General features: G+C 46.0%; 1 protein-coding gene across 1 annotated transcript in view; it reads right to left on the reverse strand.

Moving 5' to 3' along the window:
* The window catches only part of DNAJC14 (DnaJ heat shock protein family (Hsp40) member C14), a 1,080,043-nt gene that overhangs the window by 845,429 nt on the left and 223,193 nt on the right, over positions 1–11,421 (reverse strand). The gene's annotated exons all lie outside the window — the stretch shown is intronic.

Genomic DNA, 11,421 nt, shown 5'->3' on the forward strand with positions numbered 1-11,421 from the left:
GTCCCCTGAGCCTACTAGGATCATTTTCTGAGCCCAGAGCCAGATGTAACCCCTGAGCACAGCTGGGTGTGATCCAAAAACAAAACAAAACATAAAATAACAGAAGTTCTGGGGCCAGAGAGATAGCATGAAGGTAGGGTGTTTGCCTTGCATGCAGAAGGATGGTGATTCGAATCCCTGAGCATAGAGGCAGGAATAACCCCTGAGCGCTGCCGGGTGTGACCCAAAAATAAAAATAAAAAAAACTTATTGAACATATAGTTGAATCCAGGCACAACAGAAAAAAAATATAAAAAACATCTGGAACATCTTCCTGGAGTGGAAAATAAGAAAACTCCTAAAGTGGCAGGAACTATAGAACAGTTGGTAGGATACTTGCACACAGCCAACCTGGGTTTAGGCTCCCATATAATCACCTGATCGCAGCCAGAAATAATTCTTCAGTGTAGATCCAGGAATGAGCCCTGCCGGATGTGGCCCAAAACAAAGCAAAATAAAAACAAACGAAAAGAAAATTTCTAAACAGTAAGCAGAGCTCAAGGCTTACTCCTGCCTCTATGCTCAGGGATTGCTTCTGGCCATTTCTGGGGGACCAGATATAGTGCAGGGGTTTGAACCCCATGTACAAGGTGAGTACCTTTCCCCTGCATTATCTTTTCAGAAGATTGACAATTTCTTTTTTTTAACTTTTTTATTTATTGATTGATTGGTTTTGGGGCCACACCCAGCGGTGCTCGGGGGTCACTTTTGGCTCTGCACTCAGAAATCACCATATGGGATGCTGGGAATCAAACTGGGTCCTTTCCAGGTTGGCCACATGCAAGCCAAATATCCTACCGCTGTGCTGCTATCTCTCTGGGTCTTACTTCTGAGCCCAGAGCTAGAAGTAACCCCTGAATGTTGTCAGGTCTGGCAAACTGAAAACCAACCAAACAAACAAACAAACAAAAAACCCTCACAGAGACAAAATAAAACAATTAACTCGGGCCCAGAGAGATAGCACAGCATTGTTTGCCTTGCAAGCAGCCGATCCAGGACCAAAGGTGGTTGGTTCGAATCCCAGTGTCCCATATGGTCCCCCATGCCTGCCAGAAGCTATTTCTGAGCAGACAGCCAGGAGTAACCCCTGAGCACCGCTGGGTGTGACCCAAAAACCAAAAAAAAAACAAAAAACAAAAAACAAAAAAAACAACAATTAACTCCTGGTGAGCAATACCACCCCAAAATGTGTGTGACACTACAATTAAACCCTATATCCCTGAGAGTGCATGTGCCAGCACACAACCAAGTATGTGTGCAAACCCTGCAATAGCAAAAATGACACCACTAACACCAACACCAGCAACAAAGACAAGGAAGGAGAACAAATATAAAAGAATATTAAATTTAGATAAGCCATACTCTGTTTTTATTTATTGGTTTTTGGGACATACCCAGCTGTACCCAAGGCTTACTTCTGACTGTTTAGGGATCACTCCTGACAGGGCTCAGAGAACCATAGAGTGCTGTGGATCAAAACTGGGTTGGCTGCATGCAAGGCAAACTCTTTATCTGCTATCTCCCTGATAGCTCTCTAATTCCTCAATATTTATTTATTACTATAATTTATTCTCACCACTTCCTTGCTGGGAATCCCAGGTGGTGGTCAGGATTATCTTAGTACCTATGAAGCAACAGGTATTGAACTCATAAAATTTCTTTTTTTTTTTTTTTTTTTGGTTTTTGGTTTTTGGGCCACACCCTGTGATGCTCAGGGGTTACTCCTGGCTATGCGCTCAGAAGTTGCTCCTGGCTTCTTAGGGGACCATATGGGACGCCGGGGGATCGAACCGCGGTCCGTCCTAGGCTAGCGCAGACAAGGCAGGCACCTTACCTCCAGCGCCACCGCCTGGCCCCGAACTCATAAAATTTCACTCGAAGCCATATAGCCATTGTCCCTAAGATCTCTCCATTTCTTTTTTTCTTTCTTTCTTTCTCTTTCTTTCTCACTCTCTCTCTTTGTTTCTCTCTTTCTCTAATTCTCTCTTTCTCTTTATTTCTCTTTCTTTCCCTCTTTCTTTCTTTCTCTCTATTTCTTTCTCTTTCTTTCTCTTTCTCTTTCTTTTTCTTTCTTTCTTTCTTCTTTCTTTCTTTCTCTCTCTCTCTTTTCTTTTGGTTTATGTGCCACACCCGGTGGGTTCTCAGATATTATTCTTGGCTCTGCACTTAGAAATCACTCCTAGAAGGAGTGGGACCATATGGATGGATGCTGGGGATTGTACCCTAGTTGGTTTCATACAAGTCAAATACCTTACTTCCTGTGCTATTGATTTAGTCCTTCTCCATTCCTTAAAAAAAAAAAAAAATTTTTTTTTTGGCCACACCTGGCTGTACTCTGGGCTTTGCCCTGGATCTGCACTCAGGAATTACTCTTGGCGTGAGTGGACCATATAGGATGCTGGAGATTGAACCTGAGTTGACCACATGCAAGGCAAATGCACTACCAGCTGACTATCACTCCAGCTCCAGATCACCATTTCTAAGCTTACACTGGTTTGATTCCAGGAGAGTAAGTGAGATAGGAAGAAGGTGATCCTGGTGTTCTTAGCCCAGAACAGTTCTCTTGAAGCTCCAGATCTGAACTAGAACTAGACACAAGCACTTGGTCAGGGAGTCTTAGCAATAGGCATCTTAGTAGAAAGACCCCAGATGACTGATTGGTCACCCTCAGACTCTTGGGGGATGCTTCCCAAAGACAGTCTTAGAGGCTGCACACCCATTGCATGCAGGAAATTTGATTAGCGAGAAAAACAACCACTGTTGACTTGACAGCACACATTCGGGAAGTCACAGGAGCAGAGGCTGCCTGAAGACCATTTCCCAGGGCCACTTGTTGGCCTCTTGGGAGAGCTGAATTTAAGTCAAGTCCCTAGGGATGCTGCCTTGACAAAGCCTTCTCCCCCTTCTGCTCATTTCCCCAGTGATGATATATTCCCCATCCCAAGCTCCTAACAGGAATTTGGGACAACTGAGTCAAGTGTAAACTATTTCAGGAATGTGTCTTCCTCATAGAGTCACTCAAGCTATGGCTGTCCCAGTCCACTCTCTGAGGGTGGTTTTCTGGCTCTGAATAAGTTTTCTGGACTTTGTCTTGGCTGAGGCAGCAAAGCAAGCAGGTACACCCACTCTGCCCAGGTCATAGAGGTTTGGCCCTAAGAGATGGGACATGCAAAAAAAGACCAGCAATTTTACAAGAAAGCAACAAGTGAAAGTACAGTGAAGCTGTCAAGAAGGCAGTGCCAGTGCCATGGGATTTGCAGGTGGCTTGGTGAGGATACACAGAAGTAGCCAAGATATCTGGAGGACAAAAATAGGTGCTCTAGGGGCCGGAGAGATAGCATGGAGGTAAAGCATTTACCTGTCATGCAGAAGGTCATCGGTTCGAATCCCGGCGTCCCATATGGTCCCCCGTGCATGCCAGGAGCAATTTCTGAGCATGGAGCCAGGAAAAACCCCTGAGCACTGCCGGGTGTGACCCAAAAACCACAAAAAAAAAAAAAAAAAAAAAAAAGAGAAGAAAAAAATAGGTGCTCTAGTTCTAGGACCAAACAGTCGTATGAATATTGAGTGGAAACAAAAAATGATCAGGCTTAAACACCAAACCCAAAGTCAATGACACCAGAATCGATGCCCAATCTACAAGCTATACATAGAGGGGACCAGTTACACTAGAAGTCTGGGGGGTAAAGGAGGGAGATAATGGGATGCATGCTGGGAAAAGGGATGAAGGGAGGACAACACTGGTGATGGGAATGGCCCTGATTCATTGTCACTATGTACTTTAAATATTACTGTGAAAGATTCATAATTCCCTTTGGTCACAAAGCAGAAAAAAAAAAAAAAGGTGCTCCACAGTGGCGTTTGCCTTGCAAGCAGCTGATCCAGGACCAAAGGTGGTTGATTCGAATCCCGGTGTCCCATATGGTCCCCCGTGCCTGCCAGGAGCTATTTCTGAGCAGACAGCCAGGAGTAACCCCTGAGCATTGCCGGGTGTGGCCCAAAAAAAAGCAAAAAAAAAAAAGGTACTCCAGAGAGGGGTTAGGAGAGGAAAGCTTCCCCAGCAGAGAAAAAAACAGGTGAACTAGATTGATACCACCTGCCATTTTTGGAAGTGGTGAGCAGGTTAGTAAAGAATGGAGAAAGTTGGGAGGGAGTAGTGGTGGGAAGAAGAGTCAGAGCTGGAAGACTCGAGGGACTATATGGGATATCGGGAATGGAACCCAGGTCAGCAACGTACAAGTCAACCTCTCTACTTGCTGTGCTATCACTCTGGCCCCAAGGGATTAAATATTTGCTGTGGCCCTTGGAGTCCTAAATGCATCACTCTCAACCTCACAGATTTGGCAGGCAGGCAATGTGACCCTGAGCTTCCCGGGCCTCTTTGTCTCCTTTTGAGAGATTGGGGTCCAGAAAGTAAGAAGATGGGGTCCCAGTAATATTATAGCAATTAGTGCTTTTGCAACTGACCCAGGATCAATCCATGACCACCCAAACACCCACCAGCCCCACCCACCAGGAGTAATCCCTGAGCCAAAAGTAAACCTTGAGCATTACTGGGTATGGCCCAAAAACAAAGAAAAGAAAAGAAAAGGAAAAGGAAGTAAAAAGACATGCCCAGAGGAATACAGCAAGTTGATGGCAGAAATAAGCCTAGAGCCAAAGTGCGCACAGTTTTATTCTGCCTTTGCTCCCGTCTTTACTTTTTCACTTTTATTCTGTTTTTGTTCGGGAGCCAAATCCCACAGTGCTCAGTACTTACTACTGGCTCTGCACTCAGGAATTACTCCTGGTGGGTTCAGGGGACCTTAGGGGATGCTGGGGACCAAACCCAGGTGGGTGGGTACAAGATAAGTGTCCCACTGTACTAACACTGCGGACCCCTCCCTTCTTTTTTTTTTTTTCTACCTCTGAACCCTGAGACCTTGGATTTGAACATAAAAAACAATAAACTGTAAAAATGCTTTTCTCTCTGCCCTGATCTATCAGGCCTCACTTTGAACACTGGGCTGGGCTTCCCTCTGAGACAAAGTCTTGGGTCAGTCTGGGGGTGGGTGGTAAGTGTAATGTTTATCTTGCAGTATTGTAGCACCTGAATGGAACTTGAAGAAGCTCGCCCCGCCTTTGGTCCCCAGAAAGTAGGAATTTGAAACCATTGTACCTCTTGCCCCTTCTGGCTTCTCTCAGAGACAAGCCACTCACCCCCAACCTCTTCATCGGGACCCCAGAACTCGGGACCCATTGACAATGCCTGTTCCTTCACCACTCACTGACCTTGAGACAGGCCTATTGGCTATGGGAACTGTAGGGAAATGCCAAGCAGGAAACGAGTCACATGCATGGCTGGGCAGAGAGAAAAGGTCGGTGCCCCAATGGAAGAGGCAAACAGGGCCAACCAGCTGCAGTCACTTGGCTCCACTCCCACAACAGCCAGTGCTGCTCCTGTTCTGGTCTTCATACTGCTGGCCAAAAGCCACTTCTACCTGATGGCTGGTCAAGAGCAACAGCAAGATACAGAGCAAGAAATGGGGGCTCTTTGGCCAGTCAAAGGCTTCTGAAAGCCTTAGGGACAGTGACCTGCTGAAGCAGGACTTAAGCATTGGTGCCAACTTTCAGGGCTCCTTCCTGGCTGCAGGGTCACTGCCGGGAATCAACCTCACTTGGAGAAGTTCCTAACAAATAGCACAGCCAAGAACAGGCCTCTCTGATGTGAAGAGTTTGTGGTGGCTTCTGCAGAGCCCATTAGTCAGCCAGCTGGTGGGTCCACAGATGGATTGGTCGGTGCCTTATGTTGAGCTCTATGCCTAGCCAAGGAAGGCCTGCAGGGTCCTGGGATGGGAGTGATAGCACAGCAGGTAGGGCATTTGCCTTGATACAGTCAACTCTGGCCATGGACCCTGGTATCCCACATGGTCCCCTGAGCACCACCAGGAGTAATTCCTGAATGCAGAGTCAAAAGTAAACCCTGAGGGTTGCTGGGTGAGGTGCCCCCTCCCCAAAAATAAGAGAGCACTGAGTCTCATGACTGAATGAGAAGAGGCAGGCAAACAATATTCCTCAGTGTGTGAGGCATGCAGAAGGAAGAGCCTAGTACTTGCTAGTGAACAGGTAATAAGGCCAGCACTTCAATGGGTCAGGCAAGTCACCTAAGGCAGTAAAGGGAGAAAGGGAGAAAGGAGGGGCACCTAAGGAACTAATATTTTCATTGAAGTCTGAGTGAGGGTGGGTTTTATTTTATGAGTGAAGCACTTGCCTTGCTGATGCGAAGCCTTATTTCAATCATCAACACGACAAAACGTAATTAAAGTTTGAGGGATTATGCTATGTATAGGGAACATAGAACATAAAAATATTCTAAACAGTTATTAGAAATATGGGTCCTTCACTTTTGGGAATATTCCCAAAGTCCACAAAAACACAATACAGAAAAGACATCTGCATTCCTATGTTCATTGCAGCACTATTCACATTAGCCAAAATCTGCAAACAACACAGGATCAAGACTAAAACTGAATAAAGAACCTATAGTGCAACATATACACATAGAATACTACTCAGATGGAAGAAAAGATGACACCGTGCAAGTTGCTACTACATGGATGGATCTAGAGAATATCATACTGAGTGGAGTGAGTCAGAGAGCAAAAGACAGATGCAGAATGACCTCTCTCATATGCGGAATATAAATATAGATAACTGGAGAATCACAAATGCCCAAAGGTAATAGAGAAGAGCAGAACAGATCTTCAATAAGAAAGGTTGCCACTGGGGTGGGAGAGAGGAGGGAAGGGAACATTATGACAGTGGTGCAAGGAAGCAATTATTCTGGAGGAGGATAGGATGCTGAAAGGAAGTAAGATGGTGTATATGATACCCTATCAGCAACAAGACTGTAAACCACAGTGCTAAAAAAGAAGGTGGGAGAGGTCAGGGAAGGGAACATTATGACAGTGGTGCAAGGAAGCAATTATTCTGGAGGAGGATAGGATGCTGAAAGGAAGTAAGATGGTGTATATGATACCCTATCAGCAACAAGACTGTAAACCACAGTGCTAAAAAAAGAAGAGGGATGGAAAAGGCAGATTGTGGCAGGTAGGAAATAGAAGAGAAATTGCTAGCATTGGTGGTGGAGGAAAGTGGGCACTAGTAAAGGGATTGGTGTTGGCACATTGTGCACCTGGAACTCAATTATGGATAACTTTGGAGAGATAGAACAGAGAATGGGGTGCTTGCCTGACATGCGGCTTATCAGGAATTGACCTCTATCTGGTTTCCCATGCCTGCAGAGGTATTGCTGAGCACAAAGACATAAGCAAGGCCTGAGCACAGTTGGGTGTTACCCAAAAGTAAAAATTAATCAAAGACTGGAGTGATATCACAACAGAAAGGGTGCTTGCCTTGAATTCAGTAAAACCATATTCAAGTCCCAGTATTCCATATGATCCCTGAATCCACCAGGAGTTATTTCCTTAGTGCACAACTGTTGGATGAATTGGTTTCCATTCTATTCAGGATATTTCTTCTCGCTGATGTGTGTTACTCTTTGGATGGAAGCACCTTTGGATTGAAGCACTTTTTGTTGGGTTTGTTTGTTTGTTTGTAGTGGTTAATTTTTTTATTCATTAATATTTTAAGCATCATGATTACAAACATGTTTGTAGTTGGGTTTCAGTTATTAAAAAAAAAAAAAAGAAAAGAAAAGAAAAGAAAACCCCCTTCACCAGTGCAACATGGTGAAACACCTTTTAGATTGGTGCCTTAGACCACCTGTTGTCCTCCCCTGGGTATGGTCTTTGGATTTCCAATAAAGTCCCCCGGATATCAAGGAGAAATTGCTCGCAGTTTCAATTTTCCACAGTCTCTCTGTATGCCAATATCTTTGGCTAGTGAAGAGAAGACTTGCAGTTGAAGTCCCTGAACCTATTTATTTTATCTTCATAACTGGGTGTGGATTATTTCCTGTGTCAGTGTTTGCTTCCAGACCCTTGTCTGCCCAATCCCCTGGTATTGGGCCATGAGGCTTCCACTTCACACATCCAGGAATAACCCCTGAACATGGTCAGGTGTGGCCCAAAAACAAACAAATTAAGGTCTAAATAATTACTAAAGATAGAATCCAAGGCTTGTGGTATGACTTAAAGTGGTAAAGCACATTTCAGCATGTGCAGGATCTTGAGTTCTTTCCTTGGTTCTATCGTCCCCCTGAGCACCACCAGCTAAGGCCCTGGTAGCATCCAAACCATAAGATCCCTGAGCACCCTGGAACTTAAGCTTTGAATCCTTGGGCTAAATATACCCACAAGTTAACCCAGGCTTCTCCCTAACCCCACCCTCAGAACATTTTTAAAAAGTATATTAGATGGGCCCAGAGAGATAGCACAGCGGCATTTGCCTTGCAAGCAGCCGATCCAGGACCAAATGTGGTTGGTTCAAATCCCAGTGTCCCATATGGTCCCCCGTGCCTGCCAGGAGCTATTTCTGAGCAGACAGCCAGGAGTAACCTCTGAGCACCGCCGGGTGTGGCCCAAAAACCAAAAAAAAAAAAAAAAAAATATATTAGATACAGAAGTCCCAGCAGCCATGGCCCTGATTCACAGTTGCTACCTTATGAGCTCATCAATCGAACTCCACAGAACCTCAAGGTCCTAAACTTTGTGGCCAATACATGGCTGCGCAATACCTCCATATTTTTCAATACTAACATTCCAGTAGGAATTCACCAAACTGGACGTGAAATTATCACAAAAGTCCCTGATCTCAACAAACAAAACCAACAACAGAATGCTCAACTAATTGGGCCAGAATGATAGTACAGCAGAAAAGGTACTTGCCTTGCACACAGCTGACCCAGGTTCAATCCCCGGCATCCCATATGGTCCCAGAGCCCACCAAGACTGATTCCTGAGCTCAGAGTCAGGAATAACCCCTGAGCACTGCCAGGTGTGTTCCTCCCCTGAAGAAAACATGCTCAACTAGCAACAAACAGCTGGATAAAACCTTCAGACAATGACAAAATGCCCCCATTGGGGTCGGAGAAATAGCATGGAGGTAAGGTGTTTGCCTTGCATGCAGAAGGTCGGTGGTTCGAATCCAGGCATCCCATATGGTCCCCTGAGCCTGCCAGGAGCGATTTCTGAGCATAGAGCCAGGAGTAACCCCTGAGCACTGCCAGGTGTGACCCCCCCAAAAAAATGACCCCATTGCAAGAAATAACAGTTTTCACAGATTTTTTAACGAAGCTTTTTTTAATAATTCCATTATTATTTAGTTGCAACAAGCAATATTAAGTAAATTATTCATATCTGCCAAGGGGCAGGCTTGGAGGAAAGTGAGAAAATGGGACAATGATGGAGGGAAAATTATATTGGTGGTGGGATTGGTCTTGGAACATTAAATTCCAGAAATAACTGTATTGTGAACAATTTTGTAAACCATGGTGTTTAAAATAAAGAAATTTCTTTTAAAATTTAAAAAAAAATGGGGGTCAAAGAGACAGTACAGAACATAAGGCACTTGCCTTGCACACACCAACGCAGGTTCAATCCCCAGCATCCCATATGGGTTCCCAAACACCACCAAGAGTGATTCTTGAGTGCAAAATCAGGAGAAATCCCTGAGCACCACCAGGTGTGGCTCCAAAAAAAGAGGAAGTAGAATCTGAACAGGTTGTAGAAAGGAGTTTAGGGGGTTTGGGGGTTGTGGCATGAGCTCCTGTGGGAAGAGGTAACAGGGAAGTGAGTCTGAAAGTCAGAGAGACATTGCTTTAAGGTAAATGGGAATCACGGTGAAAGAGATAGTACATTGAGTGGATGCTTTCCTTGCACATGGCCAATCCAGGTTTGATCCCCAGCAGCCCATATGCTCCCCACAGTACCACCAGAAGTGATTCCTGAGAACAGAGCCAGGAGTAACTGCTGAGCAACCACTGATGTGGTACACACACACACACACACACACACACACACACACACACACACACACACAATTTTTGGGAGAGGCTGAATTCCAAGCAGGGGCACAGGAGAAGACTAAGGAGAGCACTTGAAGGAGAGGAGGGCTGGGGAAGCCCAGTGCTGGTGAGGAAATGGGTGCTGGGCTGCCCTGAATGCTGACCACTTTCAGGGACATGCAGGAAGTGCTTGAGTCTAGGCAAAGTCTCTGATCCTGTGCTGGCCATCCCAGGGAAGAGAAATGTTATCTGAGTTATGAGAGGGAGGTAGGAGCCATAGGGGGCTGAAGTGTCAGGAGTCATGCATTTGTGCCTTAAATGTGGGGACCAGTATCACTAAAGGTTACTTAACTAGGATGGGTGCACAGGGCTCAAGGAAGGTTGCAAGATGAAGCCAAAGCCACTAATTCTGCACCTCTCCCAAGGAAATGTCACTTGTCCTGGGGGCACATGGCTGAGGTTCATGACCATAGGATCTTTTATAGAAACATGGTGGGAAAGGCTGCTATGTCCTCACAGTGACCTGGAAGGTTCTGGAGAGTCGCCCTGCTCTGAACCACAAGTGGAACTATCACCCTTCTCCTCTGGGGTCACCTGGCAGCCCCAACCAGGTTAAAAAGGCAGTCAAATAACCTGCCCAGAGATCTCTCTCCAGTCAGAACCTTCCTACCCACCCACCCAAGAAGTCCATCTTAACCCCGAAAAGGTCTATAAGAGAATAGTCCTTGTACCCACCACCCACCATTCCTTCTCTGACTTCAGTCACTCCATGGAGAAGAACATTTATTCCTGGGATGGAGAGATTGTACAGGGTTTAAGTACTTCCTTTACGTGAGATAGACCCAGGATCGTGGTCTTCTGAGCAGTCAGAAGCATGTCCTGAGTGGTCCGGAGAGAGGAGAGGAGAGAAGAGAGGAGAGGGGAGGGGAAGGGAGGGAAGAGGAGGGGGAGAGAAAAGTAGTGAAGAGGAGATGAGGGTTGGGGCTGGTGAGGTAGCGCTAGAGGTAAGGTGTCTGCCTTGCAAACGCTAGCCAAGGAAGGACCGCGGTTCGATCCCCAGGCATCCCATGTGGTCCCCCCAAGCCAGGGGTAATTTCTGAGCGCTTAGTCAGGAGTAACCCCTGAGCATCAAACGGGTGTGGCCCTCCCAAAAAAAAGAAGAGATGAGGGGAAGAGAGGAAAAGTGAGGGCATAAAGGAGAGGAGAGGGGAGGAGGGGGTAGTAAAGAAGAGGAGAGGGGATGGGTGGAGAGGAGAGGAGGGGAGGGAAGAGGAAATGAGAGGAAGAGAGGAGTGAGGACATAAAGAAGATGAGAGGCAAGGAAGGGAGAGGAGAGAAGGGGAGAGGAGGGAGAGAGAGAGAGGAGAGGGGAGAGGAGGGAGATGAAGGAAGGGGAGAGGAGAGGAAAGGAGGGGAGGAGAGTAGTAGAGAAGAGA

The sequence above is a fragment of the Suncus etruscus genome, chromosome 11 (assembly GCF_024139225.1).
Source record: "Suncus etruscus isolate mSunEtr1 chromosome 11, mSunEtr1.pri.cur, whole genome shotgun sequence".
Taxonomy (NCBI): Eukaryota; Metazoa; Chordata; class Mammalia; order Eulipotyphla; family Soricidae; genus Suncus; species Suncus etruscus.